This window comes from Schistocerca piceifrons, unplaced genomic scaffold (assembly GCF_021461385.2).
Source record: "Schistocerca piceifrons isolate TAMUIC-IGC-003096 unplaced genomic scaffold, iqSchPice1.1 HiC_scaffold_570, whole genome shotgun sequence".
Taxonomy (NCBI): domain Eukaryota; kingdom Metazoa; phylum Arthropoda; class Insecta; order Orthoptera; family Acrididae; genus Schistocerca; species Schistocerca piceifrons.
Genome location: NW_025728811.1, coordinates 1 through 18,502, shown reverse-complemented (window position 1 = coordinate 18,502; position 18,502 = coordinate 1). Strand labels below are relative to the sequence as shown.

The 18,502-nt window shown below is 51.7% G+C and overlaps 14 non-coding genes across 14 annotated transcripts; 5 read left to right on the top strand and 9 right to left on the bottom strand.

The window, feature by feature from the left end:
• Positions 1-103: 103 nt before the first annotated feature.
• Trnai-aau lies at positions 104-178 on the bottom strand. The gene has a single exon. It is a non-coding gene; the product is annotated as a tRNA-Ile (tRNA).
• Positions 179-724: 546 nt separating this feature from the next.
• Trnam-cau lies at positions 725-797 on the bottom strand. The gene has a single exon. It is a non-coding gene; the product is annotated as a tRNA-Met (tRNA).
• Positions 798-3,073: 2,276 nt separating this feature from the next.
• Positions 3,074-3,145, top strand: Trnaa-ugc. Its single transcript has one exon. It is a non-coding gene; the product is annotated as a tRNA-Ala (tRNA).
• Positions 3,146-3,737: 592 nt separating this feature from the next.
• Positions 3,738-3,812, bottom strand: Trnai-aau. Its single transcript has one exon. It is a non-coding gene; the product is annotated as a tRNA-Ile (tRNA).
• A 545-nt stretch (positions 3,813-4,357) lies between these two features.
• Trnam-cau lies at positions 4,358-4,430 on the bottom strand. The gene has a single exon. It is a non-coding gene; the product is annotated as a tRNA-Met (tRNA).
• A 2,261-nt stretch (positions 4,431-6,691) lies between these two features.
• Trnaa-ugc lies at positions 6,692-6,763 on the top strand. Its single transcript has one exon. It is a non-coding gene; the product is annotated as a tRNA-Ala (tRNA).
• Positions 6,764-7,362: 599 nt separating this feature from the next.
• Trnai-aau lies at positions 7,363-7,436 on the bottom strand. The gene has a single exon. It is a non-coding gene; the product is annotated as a tRNA-Ile (tRNA).
• A 2,876-nt stretch (positions 7,437-10,312) lies between these two features.
• Positions 10,313-10,384, top strand: Trnaa-ugc. Its single transcript has one exon. It is a non-coding gene; the product is annotated as a tRNA-Ala (tRNA).
• Positions 10,385-10,974: 590 nt separating this feature from the next.
• Trnai-aau lies at positions 10,975-11,048 on the bottom strand. The gene has a single exon. It is a non-coding gene; the product is annotated as a tRNA-Ile (tRNA).
• A 545-nt stretch (positions 11,049-11,593) lies between these two features.
• Trnam-cau lies at positions 11,594-11,666 on the bottom strand. Its single transcript has one exon. It is a non-coding gene; the product is annotated as a tRNA-Met (tRNA).
• A 2,260-nt stretch (positions 11,667-13,926) lies between these two features.
• On the top strand, positions 13,927-13,998 carry Trnaa-ugc. The gene has a single exon. It is a non-coding gene; the product is annotated as a tRNA-Ala (tRNA).
• A 592-nt stretch (positions 13,999-14,590) lies between these two features.
• Positions 14,591-14,664, bottom strand: Trnai-aau. The gene has a single exon. It is a non-coding gene; the product is annotated as a tRNA-Ile (tRNA).
• Positions 14,665-17,536: 2,872 nt separating this feature from the next.
• Positions 17,537-17,608, top strand: Trnaa-ugc. The gene has a single exon. It is a non-coding gene; the product is annotated as a tRNA-Ala (tRNA).
• A 593-nt stretch (positions 17,609-18,201) lies between these two features.
• Trnai-aau lies at positions 18,202-18,277 on the bottom strand. The gene has a single exon. It is a non-coding gene; the product is annotated as a tRNA-Ile (tRNA).
• Between the last annotated feature and the right edge of the window lie 225 nt (positions 18,278-18,502).

The window sequence follows — 18,502 nt, the reverse complement described above, 5'->3', positions numbered from 1 at the left end:
GGGTTCGGATCCTCTGCCAACGTCCACGCACGGCGATGATCTTTTGGTCATCACACTCGCCAGCTGAAATCGGCGCTGCCTTTTCGTAGTAGTAAAAGCCTACTGGCCCGTGGGGGGATCGAACACCACGACCTTCGCGTTATTAGCACGACGCTCTAACCAACTGAGCTAACGGGCCTCGACGCGGACGGTTGCTCAGCCCTACGCTGGAAACACGTCGCATGAAGCCACACGCCACTTCTAGGGTCACCGTGTGTCTGCTTCGCCCGTCTATGTTCTGCTGGCGGTCACGAAACAGTAGCTGTACTGCGAGCAGGACGGGAAACGGCAGCACGCACTGCTGAAACTTGAGACGATTCGTGTGGAAAAAATTCCGTTCCGGTTCCGGCAATCGAGCCCGGGCCTCCGGGGTGATAGCCAGGCATCCTAGCCACTAGATCTCACCGGATTTGGGCGTCCGTTCGACGGATCGGATGGTCTCTCGCACCCTTCTCTCTTTGCGAACGTCATTGCGCATACTGGCTGGCAAGGCGCGCACCTCAAAAGTCTCAGAGCAATGCTTTTGGCTTCATGCTCTACTGGGAGAAGAGGAAAAGGAAAGCTGTCAGTATCAATAACAGGAAGTATAAATTTTCTCTCTGAAGCGTTGAAACGTTGTGGATAACAAACAAGAAATAAGTTCGAGCCCTAGCGACAGCACCACCGTGAGTCACAGAAAATTAAATGCCCCGGGTGAGGATCGAACTCACGACCTTAAAATTATGAGACTTACGCGCTGACTACTGCGCTACCGAGGCACGGGGCGGACCGTTGGTCCTGGGAACTGGGCAAGTAGCGTACCCATTGTTAGACGCAGAGATACACTACTTGGTGGATAACGTGTTCTGTTGCTACACGTGCATTGCCGGCCCAGTTGATTGTGGTGGTGCTGCAGCTTTTGCAACGATGGGCAGTACTCCCCGTCGTTCAAGTTCATTGCCTCGGAGGCACCTGGACACAGCAACTTGTGAGGCCAGGCCGACGCCAGTCCGCAGAACATGACGCGAGCGTCTGAGTGGGGAACCGCGCGTGCTGCGTTCTCGGTTCTTCTCAAGGGAATCCCGCTATACATTCTTGTGGATCGTGCATCTCAAGCGCGCAAGCCACACGGCACCGCGGGAAAAGCAAAACGATGCATCGGCCGGGAATCGAACCCGGGCCGCCCGCGTGGCAGGCGAGCATTCTACCACTTTTTTTTTTTTTTTTTTTTTTTTTTTTTTTTTTTTTTTTTTTTTTTTTTTTTTTGGCCTCCCAACTCCCCTTATAGCCCTCCTTACTCTCACCAAAATATGCCTTCTTCGGCGAGCTTCATCGCTATATTTGCTGGACTGTCGAACTTCGTGGAACAGTGGTATAACTTAAAACAAAATCATCTTCTGCTCAGTTAGTGTGGTGTCTTCTTCCACAGAAAAATGGAGAACTAAGAAAAATTTTATCGCGGAATTCGTGGACGGTCTTCTTTCCTCCGCTGGTTCAACTCTTCTGCTCGTAGTTCAACTAAACTCATATTCCGCTTAAAAGAAAAATATATTGTCCCTCCTGACTAACGTCAGTCACTCCGATGTAGCAGAGAGTTGTTACAAAACAGGTGGCAACGCAGGACAACAGCACAACATGACAGTTTATGTCGATGTGTGCATCACACGAAAGAAACAGAAATCACAGGAAAGTAATAAAATGAAATCGCGACAGTCCGGAAACAGAATTTAAGAGATTGGAAAAAAAACACTCCTGCAACTATGAATGTTCCACACAAACAGGCTGTATCTTCTAAAATACCCATGAAGTCTTGTGAACAAAATAAAATTCCTCAAAAGTAAAAGGACATTCCTCCCTTGGAGATAAAACCAGAACGACCCGTAGTGTGGGTGTGGCACAAGTCACCAACCATAACGCAAATAAAACAAAGAAAAGAAGGAAAAAGAAAGTAAAAATAGAACGCGTCAGCTCAGTAAATCTCAGTTCAAGGTGTTTGCCGCAGTTCCATTTCATAGCCGTAATCCAAGGCCGCCTTCAAAAAATTCGCAAACAGTTCGCGAAAGTGAACGCAATCCTTCAGTGTCATATACTGGGCCCACAAATAATCCAGGTAAATCACAGTATCAGTGACGGCCATATCGATAAGGGCATAAATCGTATGCCCTAAGATCCAGACAGTGGCGTTATTTTTCGTCCGCGGGAAAGCTTTGAAGTTAGGCACTATCACACGACGAACAGTCACAAGGTGAGGAGGCGTTCGATTAATGTGGGCGACCATTCGTTGACACAGCCGCCATACCGTCGACACCGATGCACACTCAAAACGATGTTCCCGTGTGTCCACAGCACCACATCTACCACAGTTGGCAGAGGGAAGGAGATGAATGTCGGCAAGCCGCTGGTTCGTCGCTAGGGTGTTGTTGACGATCTTAAACCAGAGCGCACTGACATCCGACGGCAACACCGGGTTGTTGATGTTTGCCCACACGTTCACCCATTCCACTGTAGGGTTCCGGAACACCAGTTTATGACGCGGAGGTTGTCCAGTCAGGGCAACGTAGAGTCCGCGGGCGGTCCTGTGTCTGTCGGTAGCCGTTGACAGAGCGTAGCTCCTCGTTAAAAAGTACTCCCGTATGTAGGACATCTTATACGGGATGGCCGCGAGAGAGACGGGCGCCGCTTCAGAGCGTGGGCGGACCACTGAACCACCGATGCTCAGACCAGTAGCAATCTTTCGCTGCTTCCCGAGCAGATGTCTCGAGATAACGTGGGACTGCCGTCAAGCGCCGTAGCATTCTGTCGAGAAAATGCTGCAGACGCTGAATCCTGCACTGTACTGCCTAAAAATGCCGCCAGAACGCCGTCCTCTGCGTCCTCTTGCGTCGCCGGCGCCGACTCTTGCCAAAGGGTGCGAAATGTGCATGGATACGCCGTGCGAATGCATCTGCATGTGCTCCCCTAGCCTACCTCGTAATGCGCCTAGGGCTACGATCACCTTCGGCCGCTGCCGACTGGCGGGAAGCCGACACAGCGCGGCGTGGGGGCGCCCGGTTGTGCGGTGGTGGTGTAAAGGTCAGCATAGTTGCCTTGCAAGCAGTTGATCCGGGTTCGATTCCCGGCCACCGCAGCAGGCTTTCAGCTTTGCGTATGAGTACTTTTGCCACGCGCCGTTAAATTAATGTTCTTTCTCCCTCTTACTCGCTGCAGACCAGCCTACAGTGTGTCTCGACTTGTCTCGACTTTGCTCAGCTGACGCGAGAGCTGACGCTCTCCAGTCGGCCTATATCAAAACGACAAGCACGAGAAACGACTGAGAGAGGCAGGGAGAGGCGAGGCGGTGGACACACAGCACGCCCCTTCATTTCACGGTGGCGTCTCCCTCACTGAATCGGTCTGCAGCTGCGAAAACAAAGGAGAAAGAAAAATAGGAAGCAAAATTGCCAACAGTACCCTGTGTTCCCATGCGGTCACCCGCCCAAGCACTGACAAGGGCCAAAGTTGTTACACGTCGGCAATCGGGCATTTTCTTTCATTTTCTCTTTGCCGTATGAGAACCAGCGTATTCAACATATTGTGACCATTGCCGAGCGAATGCTGCAGCGCTTCCCGACGAGTCGGGTTCGGATCCTCTGCCAACGTCCACGCACGGCGATGATCTTTTGGTCATCACACTCGCCAGCTGAAATCGGCGCTGCCTTTTCGTAGTAGTAAAAGCCTACTGGCCCGTGGGGGGATCGAACACCACGACCTTCGCGTTATTAGCACGACGCTCTAACCAACTGAGCTAACGGGCCTCGACGCGGACGGTTGCTCAGCCCTACGCTGGAAACACGTCGCATGAAGCCACACGCCACTTCTAGGGTCACCGTGTGTCTGCTTCGCCCGTCTATGTTCTGCTGGCGGTCACGAAACAGTAGCTGTACTGCGAGCAGGACGGGAAACGGCAGCACGCACTGCTGAAACTTGAGACGATTCGTGTGGAAAAAATTCCGTTCCGGTTCCGGCAATCGAGCCCGGGCCTCCGGGGTGATAGCCAGGCATCTAGCCACTAGATCTCACCGGATTTGGGCGTCCGTTCGACGGATCGGATGGGTCTCTCGCACCCTTCTCTCTTTGCGAACGTCATTGCGCATACTGGCTGGCAAGGCGCGCACCTCAAAAGTCTCAGAGCAATGCTTTTGGCTTCATGCTCTACTGGGAGAAGAGGAAAAGGAAAGCTGTCAGTATCAATAACAGGAAGTATAAATTTTCTCTCTGAAGCGTTGAAACGTTGTGGATAACAAACAAGAAATAAGTTCGAGCCTAGCGACAGCACCACCGTGAGTCACAGAAAATTAAATGCCCCGGGTGAGGATCGAACTCACGACCTTAAAATTATGAGACTTACGCGCTGACTACTGCGCTACCGAGGCACGGGGCGGACCGTTGGTCCTGGGAACTGGGCAAGTAGCGTACCCATTGTTAGACGCAGAGATACACTACTTGGTGGATAACGTGTTCTGTTGCTACACGTGCATTGCCGGCCCAGTTGATTGTGGTGGTGCTGCAGCTTTTGCAACGATGGGCAGTACTCCCCGTCGTTCAAGTTCATTGCCTCGGAGGCACCTGGACACAGCAACTTGTGAGGCCAGGCCGACGCCAGTCCGCAGAACATGACGCGAGCGTCTGAGTGGGGAACCGCGCGTGCTGCGTTCTCGGTTCTTCTCAAGGGAATCCCGCTATACATTCTTGTGGATCGTGCATCTCAAGCGCGCAAGCCACACGGCACCGCGGGAAAAGCAAAACGATGCATCGGCCGGGAATCGAACCCGGGCCGCCCGCGTGGCAGGCGAGCATTCTACCACTTTTTTTTTTTTTTTTTTTTTTTTTTTTTTTTTTTTTTTTTTTTTTTTTGCCTCCCAACTCCCCTTATAGCCCTCCTTACTCTCACCAAAATATGCCTTCTTCGGCGAGCTTCATCGCTATATTTGCTGGGACTGTCGAACTTCGTGGAACAGTGGTATAACTTAAAACAAAATCATCTTCTGCTCAGTTAGTGTGTGTCTTCTTCCACAGAAAAATGGAGAACTAAGAAAAAATTTTATCGCGGAATTCGTGGACGGTCTTCTTTCCTCCGCTGGTTCAACTCTTCTGCTCGTAGTTCAACTAAACTCATATTCCGCTTAAAAGAAAAATATATTGTCCCTCCTGACTAACGTCAGTCACTCCGATGTAGCAGAGAGTTGTTACAAAACAGGTGGCAACGCAGGACAACAGCACAACATGACAGTTTATGTCGATGTGTGCATCACACGAAAGAAACAGAAATCACAGGAAAGTAATAAAATGAAATCGCGACAGTCCGGAAACAGAATTTAAGAGATTGGAAAAAAAAACACTCCTGCAACTATGAATGTTCCACACAAACAGGCTGTATCTTCTAAAATACCCATGAAGTCTTGTGAACAAAATAAAATTCCTCAAAAGTAAAAGGACATTCCTCCCTTGGAGATAAAACCAGAAACGACCCGTAGTGTGGGTGTGGCACAAGTCACCAACCATAACGCAAATAAAACAAAGAAAAGAAGGAAAAAGAAAGTAAAAATAGAACGCGTCAGCTCAGTAAATCTCAGTTCAAGGTGTTTGCCGCAGTTCCATTTCATAGCCGTAATCCAAGGCCGCCTTCAAAAAATTCGCAAACAGTTCGCGAAAGTGAACGCAATCCTTCAGTGTCATATACTGGGCCCACAAATAATCCAGGTAAATCACAGTATCAGTGACGGCCATATCGATAAGGGCATAAATCGTATGCCCTAAGATCCAGACAGTGGCGTTATTTTTCGTCCGCGGGAAAGCTTTGAAGTTAGGCACTATCACACGACGAACAGTCACAAGGTGAGGAGGCGTTCGATTAATGTGGGCGACCATTCGTTGACACAGCCGCCATACCGTCGACATGCACACTCAAAACGATGTCCCGTGTGTCCACAGCACCACATCTACCACAGTTGCAGAGGGAAGGAGATGAATGTCGGCAAGCCGCGTGGTTCGTCGCTAGGGGGTTGTTGACGATCTTAACCAGAGCGCACGGACATCCGACGGCAACACCGGTTGTTGATGTTTGCCCACACGTTCACCCATTCCACTGTAGGGTTCCGGAACACCAGTTTATGACGCGGAGGTTGTCCAGTCAGGGCAACGTAGAGTCCGCGGGCGGTCCTGTGTCTGTCGGTAGCCGTTGACAGAGCGTAGCTCCTCGTAAAAAGTACTCCCGTATGTAGGACATCTTATACGGGATGGCCGCGAGAGAGACGGGCGCCGCTTCAGAGCGTGGGCGGACCACTGAACCACCGATGCTCAGACCAGTAGCAATCTTTCGCTGCTTCCCGAGCAGATGTCTCGAGATAACGTGGGGACTGCGTCAAGCGCCGTAGCATTCTGTCGAGAAAATGCTGCAGACGCTGAATCCTGCACGGTACTGCCTAAAAATGCCGCCAGAACGCCGTCCTCTGCGTCCTCTTGCGTCGCCGGCGCCGACTCTTGCCAAAGGGTGCGAAATGTGCATGGATACGCCGTGCGAATGCATCTGCAGTGCTCCCCTAGCCTACCTCGTAATGCGCCTAGGGCTACGATCACCTTCGCCGCTGCCGACTGGCGGGAAGCCGACACAGCGCGGCGTGGGGGCGCCCGGTGTGCGGTGGTGGTGTAAAGGTCAGCATAGTTGCCTTGCAAGCAGTTGATCCGGGTTCGATTCCCGGCCACCGCAGCAGGCTTTCAGCTTTGCGTATGAGTACTTTTGCCACGCGCCGTTAAATTAATGTTCTTTCTCCCTCTTACTCGCTGCAGACCAGCCTACAGTGTGTCTCGACTTGTCTCGACTGTGCTCAGCTGACGCGAGAGCTGACGCTCTCCAGTCGGCCTATATCAAAACGACAAGCACGAGAAACGACTGAGAGAGGCAGGGAGAGGCGAGGCGGTGGACACACAGCACGCCCCTTCATTTCACGGTGGCGTCTCCCTCACTGAATCGGTCTGCAGCTGCGAAACAAAGGAGAAAGAAAAATAGGAAGCAAATTGCGCAAAATTGCCAACAGTACCCTGTGTTCCATGCGGTCACCCGCCCAAGCACTGACAAGGGCCAAAGTTGTTACACGTCGGCAATCGGGGCATTTTCTTTCATTTTCTCTTGCCGTATGAGAACCAGCGTATTCAACATATTGTGACCATTGCCGAGCGAATGCTGCAGCGCTTCCCGACGAGTCGGGTTCGGATCCTCTGCCAACGTCCACGCAGGGCGATGATCTTTTGGTCATCACACTCGCCAGCTGAAATCGGCGCTGCCTTTTCGTAGTAGTAAAAGCCCACTGGCCCGTGGGGGGATCGAACCCACGACCTTCGCGTTATTAGCACGACGCTCTAACCAACTGAGCTAACGGGCCTCGACGCGGACGGTTGCTCAGCCCTACGCTGGAAACACGTCGCATGAAGCCACACGCCACTTCTAGGGTCACCGTGTGTCTGCTTCGCCCGTCTATGTTCTGCTGGCGGTCACGAAACAGTAGCTGTACTGCGAGCAGGACGGGAAACGGCAGCACGCACTGCTGAAACTTGAGACGATTCGTGTGGAAAAAATTCCGTTCCGGTTCCGGCAATCGAGCCCGGGCCTCCGGGGTGATAGCCAGGCATCCTAGCCACTAGATCTCACCGGATTTGGGCGTCCGTTCGACGGATCGGATGGTCTCTCGCACCCTTCTCTCTTTGCGAACGTCATTGCGCATACTGGCTGGCAAGGCGCGCACCTCAAAAGTCTCAGAGCAATGCTTTTGGCTTCATGCTCTACTGGGAGAAGAGGAAAAGGAAAGCTGTCAGTATCAATAACAGGAAGTATAAATTTTCTCTCTGAAGCGTTGAAACGTTGTGGATAACAAACAAGAAATAAGTTCGAGCCGTAGCGACAGCACCACCGTGAGTCACAGAAAATTAAATGCCCCGGTGAGGATCGAACTCACGACCTTAAAATTATGAGACTTACGCGCTGACTACTGCGCTACCGAGGCACGGGGCGGACCGTCGGTCCTGGGAACTGGGCAAGTAGCGTACCCATTGTTAGACGCAGAGATACACTACTTGGTGGATAACGTGTTCTGTTGCTACACGTGCATTGCCGGCCCAGTTGATTGTGGTGGTGCTGCAGCTTTTGCAACGATGGGCAGTACTCCCCGTCGTTCAAGTTCATTGCCTCGGAGGCACCTGGACACAGCAACTTGTGAGGCCAGGCCGACTCCAGTCCGCAGAACATGACGCGAGCGTCTGAGTGGGGAACCGCGCGTGCTGCGTTCTCGGTTCTTCTCAAGGGAATCCCGCTATACATTCTTGTGGATCGTGCATCTCAAGCGCGCAAGCCACACGGCACCGCGGGAAAAGCAAAACGATGCATCGGCCGGAATCGAACCCGGGCCGCCCGCGTGGCAGGCGAGCATTCTACCACTTTTTTTTTTTTTTTTTTTTTTTTTTTTTTTTTTTTTTTTTTGCCTCCCAACTCCCCTTATAGCCCTCCTTACTCTCACCAAAATATGCCTTCTTCGGCGAGCTTCATCGCTATATTTGCTGGACTGTCGAACTTCGTGGAACAGTGGTATAACTTAAAACAAAATCATCTTCTGCTCAGTTAGTGTGGTGTCTTCTTCCACAGAAAAATGGAGAACTAAGAAAAATTTTATCGCGGAATTCGTGGACGGTCTTCTTTCCTCCGCTGGTTCAACTCTTCTGCTCGTAGTTCAACTAAACTCATATTCCGCTTAAAAGAAAAATATATTGTCCCTCCTGACTAAGGTCAGTCACTCCGATGTAGCAGAGAGTTGTTACAAAACAGGTGTCAACGCAGGACAACAGCACAACATGACAGTTTATGTCGATGTGTGCATCACACGAAAGAAACAGAAATCACAGGAAAGTAATAAAATGAAATCGCGACAGTCCGGAAACAGAATTTAAGAGATTGGAAAAAAAACACTCCTGCAACTATGAATGTTCCACACAAACAGGCTGTATCTTCTAAAATACCCATGAAGTCTTGTGAACAAAATAAAATTCCTCAAAAGTAAAAGGACATTCCTCCCTTGGAGATAAAACCAGAACGACCCGTAGTGTGGTGTGGCACAAGTCACCAACCATAACGCAAATAAAACAAAGAAAAGAAGGAAAAAGAAAGTAAAAATAGAACGCGTCAGCTCAGTAAATCTCAGTTCAAGGTGTTTGCCGCAGTTCCATTTCATAGCCGTAATCCAAGGCCGCCTTCAAAAAATTCGCAAACAGTTCGCGAAAGTGAACGCAATCCTTCAGTGTCATATACTGGGCCCACAAATAATCCAGGTAAATCACAGTATCAGTGACGGCCATATCGATAAGGGCATAAATCGTATGCCCTAAGATCCAGACAGTGGCGTTATTTTTCGTCCGCGGGAAAGCTTTGAAGTTAGGCACTATCACACGACGAACAGTCACAAGGTGAGGAGGCGTTCGATTAATGTGGGCGACCATTCGTTGACACAGCCGCCATACCGTCGACACCGATGCACACTCAAAACGATGTTCCCGTGTGTCCACAGCACCACATCTACCACAGTTGGCAGAGGGAAGGAGATGAATGTCGGCAAGCCGCTGGTTCGTCGCTAGGGTGTTGTTGACGATCTTAAACCAGAGCGCACTGACATCCGACGGCAACACCGGGTTGTTGATGTTTGCCCACACGTTCACCCATTCCACTGTAGGGTTCCGGAACACCAGTTTATGACGCGGAGGTTGTCAGTCAGGCAACGTAGAGTCCCGGGCGGTCCTGTGTCTGTCGGTAGCCGTTGACAGAGCGTAGCTCCTCGTTAAAAAGTACTCCCGTATGTAGGACATCTTATACGGGGTGGCCGCGAGAGAGACGGGCGCCGCTTCAGAGCGTGGGCGGACCACTGAACCACCGATGCTCAGACCAGTAGCAATCTTTCGCTGCTTCCCGAGCAGATGTCTCGAGATAACGTGGGACTGCCGTCAAGCGCCGTAGCATTCTGTCGAGAAAATGCTGCAGACGCTGAATCCTGCACTGTACTGCCTAAAAATGCCGCCAGAACGCCGTCCTCTGCGTCCTCTTGCGTCGCCGGCGCCGACTCTTGCCAAAGGGTGCGAAATGTGCATGGATACGCCGTGCGAATGCATCTGCATGTGCTCCCCTAGCCTACCTCGTAATGCGCCTAGGGCTACGATCACCTTCGGCCGCTGCCGACTGGCGGGAAGCCGACACAGCGCGGCGTGGGGGCGCCCGGTTTGTGCGGTGGTGGTGTAAAGGTCAGCATAGTTGCCTTGCAAGCAGTTGATCCGGGTTCGATTCCCGGCCACCGCAGCAGGCTTTCAGCTTTGCGTATGAGTACTTTTGCACGCGCCGTTAAATAATGTTCTTTCTCCCTCTTACTCGCTGCAGACCAGCCTACAGTGTGTCTCGACTTGTCTCGACTTTGCTCAGCTGACGCGAGAGCTGACGCTCTCCAGTCGGCCTATATCAAAACGACAAGCACGAGAAACGACTGAGAGAGGCAGGGAGAGGCGAGGCGGTGGACACACAGCACGCCCCTTCATTTCACGGTGGCGTCTCCCTCACTGAATCGGTCTGCAGCTGCGAAAACAAAGGAGAAAGAAAAATAGGAAGCAAAATTGCCAACAGTACCCTGTGTTTCCCATGCGGTCACCCGCCCAAGCACTGACAAGGGCCAAAGTTGTTACACGTCGGCAATCGGGCATTTTCTTTCATTTTCTCTTTGCCGTATGAGAACCAGCGTATTCAACATATTGTGACCATTGCCGAGCGAATGCTGCAGCGCTTCCCGACGAGTCGGGTTCGGATCCTCTGCCAACGTCCACGCAGGCGATGATCTTTTGGTCATCACACTCGCCAGCTGAAATCGGCGCTGCCTTTTCGTAGTAGTAAAAGCCCACTGGCCCGTGGGGGGATCGAACCCACGACCTTCGCGTTATTAGCACGACGCTCTAACCAACAGAGCTAACGGGCCTCGACGCGGACGGTTGCTCAGCCCTACGCTGGAAACACGTCGCATGAAGCCACACGCCACTTCTAGGGTCACCGTGTGTCTGCTTCGCCCGTCTATGTTCTGCTGGCGGTCACGAAACAGTAGCTGTACTGCGAGCAGGACGGGAAACGGCAGCACGCACTGCTGAAACTTGAGACGATTCGTGTGGAAAAAATTCCGTTCCGGTTCCGGCAATCGAGCCCGGGCCTCCGGGGTGATAGCCAGGCATCCTAGCCACTAGATCTCACCGGATTTGGGCGTCCGTTCGACGGATCGGATGGTCTCTCGCACCCTTCTCTCTTTGCGAACGTCATTGCGCATACTGGCTGGCAAGGCGCGCACCTCAAAAGTCTCAGAGCAATGCTTTGGCTTCATGCTCTACTGGGAGAAGAGGAAAAGGAAAGCTGTCAGTATCAATAACAGGAAGTATAAATTTTCTCTCTGAAGCGTTGAAACGTTGTGGATAACAAACAAGAAATAAGTTCGAGCCGTAGCGACAGCACCACCGTGAGTCACAGAAAATTAAATGCCCCGGGTGAGGATCGAACTCACGACCTTAAAATTATGAGACTTACGCGCTGACTACTGCGCTACCGAGGCACGGGGCGACCGTCGGTCCTGGGAACTGGGCAAGTAGCGTACCCATTGTTAGACGCAGAGATACACTACTTGGTGGATAACGTGTTCTGTTGCTACACGTGCATTGCCGGCCCAGTTGATTGTGGTGGTGCTGCAGCTTTTGCAACGATGGGCAGTACTCCCCGTCGTTCAAGTTCATTGCCTCGGAGGCACCTGGACACAGCAACTTGTGAGGCCAGGCCGACTCCAGTCCGCAGGAACATGACGCGAGCGTCTGAGTGGGGAACCGCGCGTGCTGCGTTCTCGGTTCTTCTCAAGGGAATCCCGCTATACATTCTTGTGGATCGTGCATCTCAAGCGCGCAAGCCACACGGCACCGCGGGAAAAGCAAAACGATGCATCGGCCGGGAATCGAACCCGGGCCGCCCGCGTGGCAGGCGAGCATTCTACCACTTTTTTTTTTTTTTTTTTTTTTTTTTTTTTTTTTTTTTTGCCTCCCAACTCCCCTTATAGCCCTCCTTACTCTCACCAAAATATGCCTTCTTCGGCGAGCTTCATCGCTATATTTGCTGGACTGTCGAACTTCGTGGAACAGTGGTATAACTTAAAACAAAATCATCTTCTGCTCAGTTAGTGTGGTGTCTTCTTCCACAGAAAAATGGAGAACTAAGAAAAATTTTTATCGCGGAATTCGTGGACGGTCTTCTTTCCTCCGCTGGTTCAACTCTTCTGCTCGTAGTTCAACTAAACTCATATTCCGCTTAAAAGAAAAATATATTGTCCCCTCCTGACTAACGTCAGTCACTCCGATGTAGCAGAGAGTTGTTACAAAACAGGTGTCAACGCAGGACAACAGCACAACATGACAGTTTATGTCGATGTGTGCATCACACGAAAGAAACAGAAATCACAGGAAAGTAATAAAATGAAATCGCGACAGTCCGGAAACAGAATTTAAGAGATTGGAAAAAAAACACTCCTGCAACTATGAATGTTCCACACAAACAGGCTGTATCTTCTAAAATACCCATGAAGTCTTGTGAACAAAATAAAATTCCTCAAAAGTAAAAGGACATTCCTCCTTGGAGATAAAACCAGAACGACCCGTAGTGTGGGTGTGGCACAAGTCACCAACCATAACGCAAATAAAACAAAGAAAAGAAGGAAAAAGAAAGTAAAAATAGAACGCGTCAGCTCAGTAAATCTCAGTTCAAGGTGTTTGCCGCAGTTCCATTTCATAGCCGTAATCCAAGGCCGCCTTCAAAAAATTCGCAAACAGTTCGCGAAAGTGAACGCAATCCTTCAGTGTCATATACTGGGCCCACAAATAATCCAGGTAAATCACAGTATCAGTGACGGCCATATCGATAAGGGCATAAATCGTATGCCCTAAGATCCAGACAGTGGCGTTATTTTTCGTCCGCGGGAAAGCTTTGAAGTTAGGCACTATCACACGACGACAGTCACAAGGTGAGGAGGCGTTCGATTATGTGGGCGACCATTCGTTGACACAGCCGCCATACCGTCGACACCGATGCACACTCAAAACGATGTTCCCGTGTGGTCCACAGCACCACATCTACCACAGTTGGCAGAGGGAAGGAGATGAATGTCGGCAAGCCGCTGGTTCGTCGCTAGGTGTTGTTGACGATCTTAAACCAGAGCGCACTGACATCCGACGGCAACACCGGGGTTGTTGATGTTTGCCCACACGTTCACCCATTCCACTGTAGGGTTCCGGAACACCAGTTTATGACGCGGAGGTTGTCCAGTCAGGGCAACGTAGAGTCCGGCGGGCGGTCCTGTGTCCTGTCGGTAGCCGTTGACAGAGCGTAGCTCCTCGTTAAAAAGTACTCCCGTATGTAGGACATCTTATACGGGGTGGCCGCGAGAGAGACGGGCGCCGCTTCAGAGCGTGGGCGGACCACTGAACCACCGATGCTCAGACCAGTAGCAATCTTTCGCTGCTTCCCGAGCAGATGTCTCGAGATAACGTGGGACTGCCGTCAAGCGCCGTAGCATTCTGTCGAGAAAATGCTGCAGACGCTGAATCCTGCACTGTACTGCCTAAAAATGCCGCCAGAACGCCGTCCTCTGCGTCCTCTTGCGTCGCCGGCGCCGACTCTTGCCAAAGGGTGCGAAATGTGCATGGATACGCCGTGCGAATGCATCTGCATGTGCTCCCCTAGCCTACCTCGTAATGCGCCTAGGGCTACGATCACCTTCGGCCGCTGCCGACTGGCGGGAAGCCGACACAGCGCGGCGTGGGGGCGCCCGTTGTGCGGTGGTGGTGTAAAGGTCAGCATAGTTGCCTTGCAAGCAGTTGATCCGGGTTCGATTCCCGGCCACCGCAGCAGGCTTTCAGCTTTGCGTATGAGTACTTTTGCCACGCGCCGTTAAATTAATGTTCTCTCTCCCTCTTACTCGCTGCAGACCAGCCTACAGTGTGTCTCGACTTGTCTCGACTTTGCTCAGCTGACGCGAGAGCTGACGCTCTCCAGTCGGCCTATATCAAAACGACAAGCACGAGAAACGACTGAGAGAGGCAGGGAGAGGCGAGGCGGTGGACACACAGCACGCCCCTTCATTTCACGGTGGCGTCTCCCTCACTGAATCGGTCTGCAGCTGCGAAAACAAAGGAGAAAGAAAAATAGGAAGCAAAATTGCCAACAGTACCCTGTGTTCCCATGCGGTCACCCGCCCAAGCACTGACAAGGGCCAAAGTTGTTACACGTCGGCAATCGGGCATTTTCTTTCATTTTCTCTTTGCCGTATGAGAACCAGCGTATTCAACATATTGTGACCATTGCCGAGCGAATGCTGCAGCGCTTCCCGACGAGTCGGGTTCGGATCCTCTGCCAACGTCCACGCAGGGCGATGATCTTTTGGTCATCACACTCGCCAGCTGAAATCGGCGCTGCCTTTTCGTAGTAGTAAAAGCCCACTGGCCCGTGGGGGGATCGAACCCACGACCTTCGCGTTATTAGCACGACGCTCTAACCAACTGAGCTAACGGGCCTCGACGCGGACGGTTGCTCAGCCCTACGCTGGAAACACGTCGCATGAAGCCACACGCCACTTCTAGGGTCACCGTGTGTCTGCTTCGCCCGTCTATGTTCTGCTGGCGGTCACGAAACAGTAGCTGTACTGCGAGCAGGACGGGAAACGGCAGCACGCACTGCTGAAACTTGAGACGATTCGTGTGGAAAAAAATTCCGTTCCGGTTCCGGCAATCGAGCCCGGGCCTCCGGGGTGATAGCCAGGCATCCTAGCCACTAGATCTCACCGGATTTGGGCGTCCGTTCGACGGATCGGATGGTCTCTCGCACCCTTCTCTCTTTGCGAACGTCATTGCGCATACTGGCTGGCAAGGCGCGCACCTCAAAAGTCTCAGAGCAATGCTTTTGGCTTCATGCTCTACTGGGAGAAGAGGAAAAGGAAAGCTGTCAGTATCAATAACAGGAAGTATAAATTTTCTCTCTGAAGCGTTGAAACGTTGTGGATAACAAACAAGAAATAAGTTCGAGCCGTAGCGACAGCACCACCGTGAGTCACAGAAAATTAAATGCCCCGGTGAGGATCGAACTCACGACCTTAAAATTATGAGACTTACGCGCTGACTACTGCGCTACCGAGGCACGGGGCGGACCGTCGGTCCTGGGAACTGGGCAAGTAGCGTACCCATTGTTAGACGCAGAGATACACTACTTGGTGGATAACGTGTTCTGTTGCTACACGTGCATTGCCGGCCCAGTTGATTGTGGTGGTGCTGCAGCTTTTGCAACGATGGGGCAGTACTCCCCGTCGTTCAAGTTCATTGCCTCGGAGGCACCTGGACACAGCAACTTGTGAGGCCAGGCCGACTCCAGTCCGCAGAACATGACGCGAGCGTCTGAGTGGGGAACCGCGCGTGCTGCGTTCTCGGTTCTTCTCAAGGGAATCCCGCTATACATTCTTGTGGATCGTGCATCTCAAGCGCGCAAGCCACACGGCACCGCGGGAAAAGCAAAACGATGCATCGGCCGGGAATCGAACCCGGGCCGCCCGCGTGGCAGGCGAGCATTCTACCACTTTTTTTTTTTTTTTTTTTTTTTTTTCTTTTTGCCTCCCAACTCCCCTTATAGCCCTCCTTACTCTCACCAAAATATGCCTTCTTCGGCGAGCTTCATCGCTATATTTGCTGGACTGTCGAACTTCGTGGAACAGTGGTATAACTTAAAACAAAATCATCTTCTGCTCCAGTTAGTGTGGTGTCTTCTTCCACAGAAAAATGGAGAACTAAGAAAAATTTTATCGCGGAATTCGTGGACGGTCTTCTTTCCTCCGCTGGTTCAACTCTTCTGCTCGTAGTTCAACTAAACTCATATTCCGCTTAAAAGAAAAATATATTGTCCCTCCTGACTAACGTCAGTCACTCCGATGTAGCAGAGAGTTGTTACAAAACAGGTGTCAACGCAGGACAACAGCACAACATGACAGTTTATGTCGATGTGTGCATCACACGAAAGAAACAGAAATCACAGGAAAGTAATAAAATGAAATCGCGACAGTCCGGAAACAGAATTTAAGAGATTGGAAAAAAAACACTCCTGCAACTATGAATGTTCCACACAAACAGGCTGTATCTTCTAAAATACCCATGAAGTCTTGTGAACAAAATAAAATTCCTCAAAAGTAAAAGGACATTCCTCCCTTGGAGATAAAACCAGAACGACCCGTAGTGTGGGTGTGGCACAAGTCACCAACCATAACGCAAATAAAACAAAGAAAAGAAGGAAAAAGAAAGTAAAAATAGAACGCGTCAGCTCAGTAAATCTCAGTTCAAGGTGTTTGCCGCAGTTCCATTTCATAGCCGTAATCCAAGGCCGCTTCAAAAAATTCGCAAACAGTTCGCGAAAGTGAACGCAATCCTTCAGTGTCATATACTGGGCCCACAAATAATCCAGGTAAATCACAGTATCAGTGACGGCCATATCGATAAGGGCATAAATCGTATGCCCTAAGATCCAGACAGTGGCGTTATTTTTCGTCCGCGGGAAAGCTTTGAAGTTAGGCACTATCACACGACGAACAGTCACAAGGTGAGGAGGCGTTCGATTAATGTGGGCGACCATTCGTTGACACAGCCGCCATACCGTCGACACCGATGCACACTCAAAACGATGTTCCCGTGTGTCCACAGCACCACATCTACCACAGTTGGCAGAGGGAAGGAGATGAATGTCGGCAAGCCGCTGGTTCGTCGCTAGGGTGTTGTTGACGATCTTAAACCAGAGCGCACTGACATCCGACGGCAACACCGGGTTGTTGATGTTTGCCCACACGTTCACCCATTCCACTGTAGGGTTCCGGAACACCAGTTTATGACGCGGAGGTTGTCCAGTCAGGGCAACGTAGAGTCCGCGGGCGGTCCTGTGTCTGTCGGTAGCCGTTGACAGAGCGTAGCTCCTCGTTAAAAAGTACTCCCGTATGTAGGACATCTTATACGGGGTGGCCGCGAGAGAGACGGGCGCCGCTTCAGAGCGTGGGCGGACCACTGAACACCGATGCTCAGACCAGTAGCAATCTTTCGCTGCTTCCCGAGCAGATGTCTCGAGATAACGTGGGACTGCCGTCAAGCGCCGTAGCATTCTGTCGAGGAAAATGCTGCAGACGCTGAATCCTGCACTGTACTGCCTAAAAATGCCGCCAGAAACGCCGTCCTCTGCGTCCTCTTGCGTCGCCGGCGCCGACTCTTGCCAAAGGGTGCGAAATGTGCATGGATACGCCGTGCGAATGCATCTGCATGTGCTCCCCTAGCCTACCTCGTAATGCGCCTAGGGCTACGATCACCTTCGGCCGCTGCCGACTGGCGGGAAGCCGACACAGCGCGGCGTGGGGGCGCCGGTTGTGCGGTGGTGGTGTAAAGGTCAGCATAGTTGCCTTGCAAGCAGTTGATCCGGGTTCGATTCCCGGCCACCGCAGCAGGCTTTCAGCTTTGCGTATGAGTACTTTTGCCACGCGCCGTTAAATTAATGTTCTTTCTCCCTCTTACTCGCTGCAGACCAGCCTACAGTGTGTCTCGACTTGTCTCGACTTTGCTCAGCTGACGCGAGAGCTGACGCTCTCCAGTCGGCCTATATCAAAACGACAAGCACGAGAAACGACTGAGAGAGGCAGGGAGAGGCGAGGCGGTGGACACACAGCACGCCCCTTCATTTTCACGGTGGCGTCTCCCTCACTGAATCGGTCTGCAGCTGCGAAAACAAAGGAGAAAGAAAAATAGGAAGCAAAAATTGCCAACAGTACCCTGTGTTCCCATGCGGTCACCCGCCCAAGCACTGACAAGGGCCAAAGTTGTTACACGTCGGCAATCGGGCATTTTCTTTCATTTTCTCTTTGCCGTATGAGAACCAGCGTATTCAACATATTGTGACCATGCCGAGCGAATGCTGCAGCGCTTCCCGACGAGTCGGGTTCGGATCCTCTGCCAACGTCCACGCAGGGCGATGATCTTTTGGTCATCACACTCGCCAGCTGAAATCGGCGCTGCCTTTTCGTAGTAGTAAAAGCCCACTGGCCCGTGGGGGGATCGAACCCCACGACCTTCGCGTTATTAGCACGACGCTCTAACCAACTGAGCTTAACGGGCCTCGACGCGGACGGTTGCTCAGCCCTACGCTGGAAACACGTCGCATGAAGCCACACGCCACTTCTAGGGTCACCGTGTGTCTGCTTCGCCCGTCTATGTTCTGCTGGCGGTCACGAAACAGTAGCTGTACTGCGAGCAGGACGGGAAACGGCAGCACGCACTGCTGAAACTTGAGACGATTCGTGTGGAAAAAATTCCGTTCCGGTTCCGGCAATCGAGCCCGGGC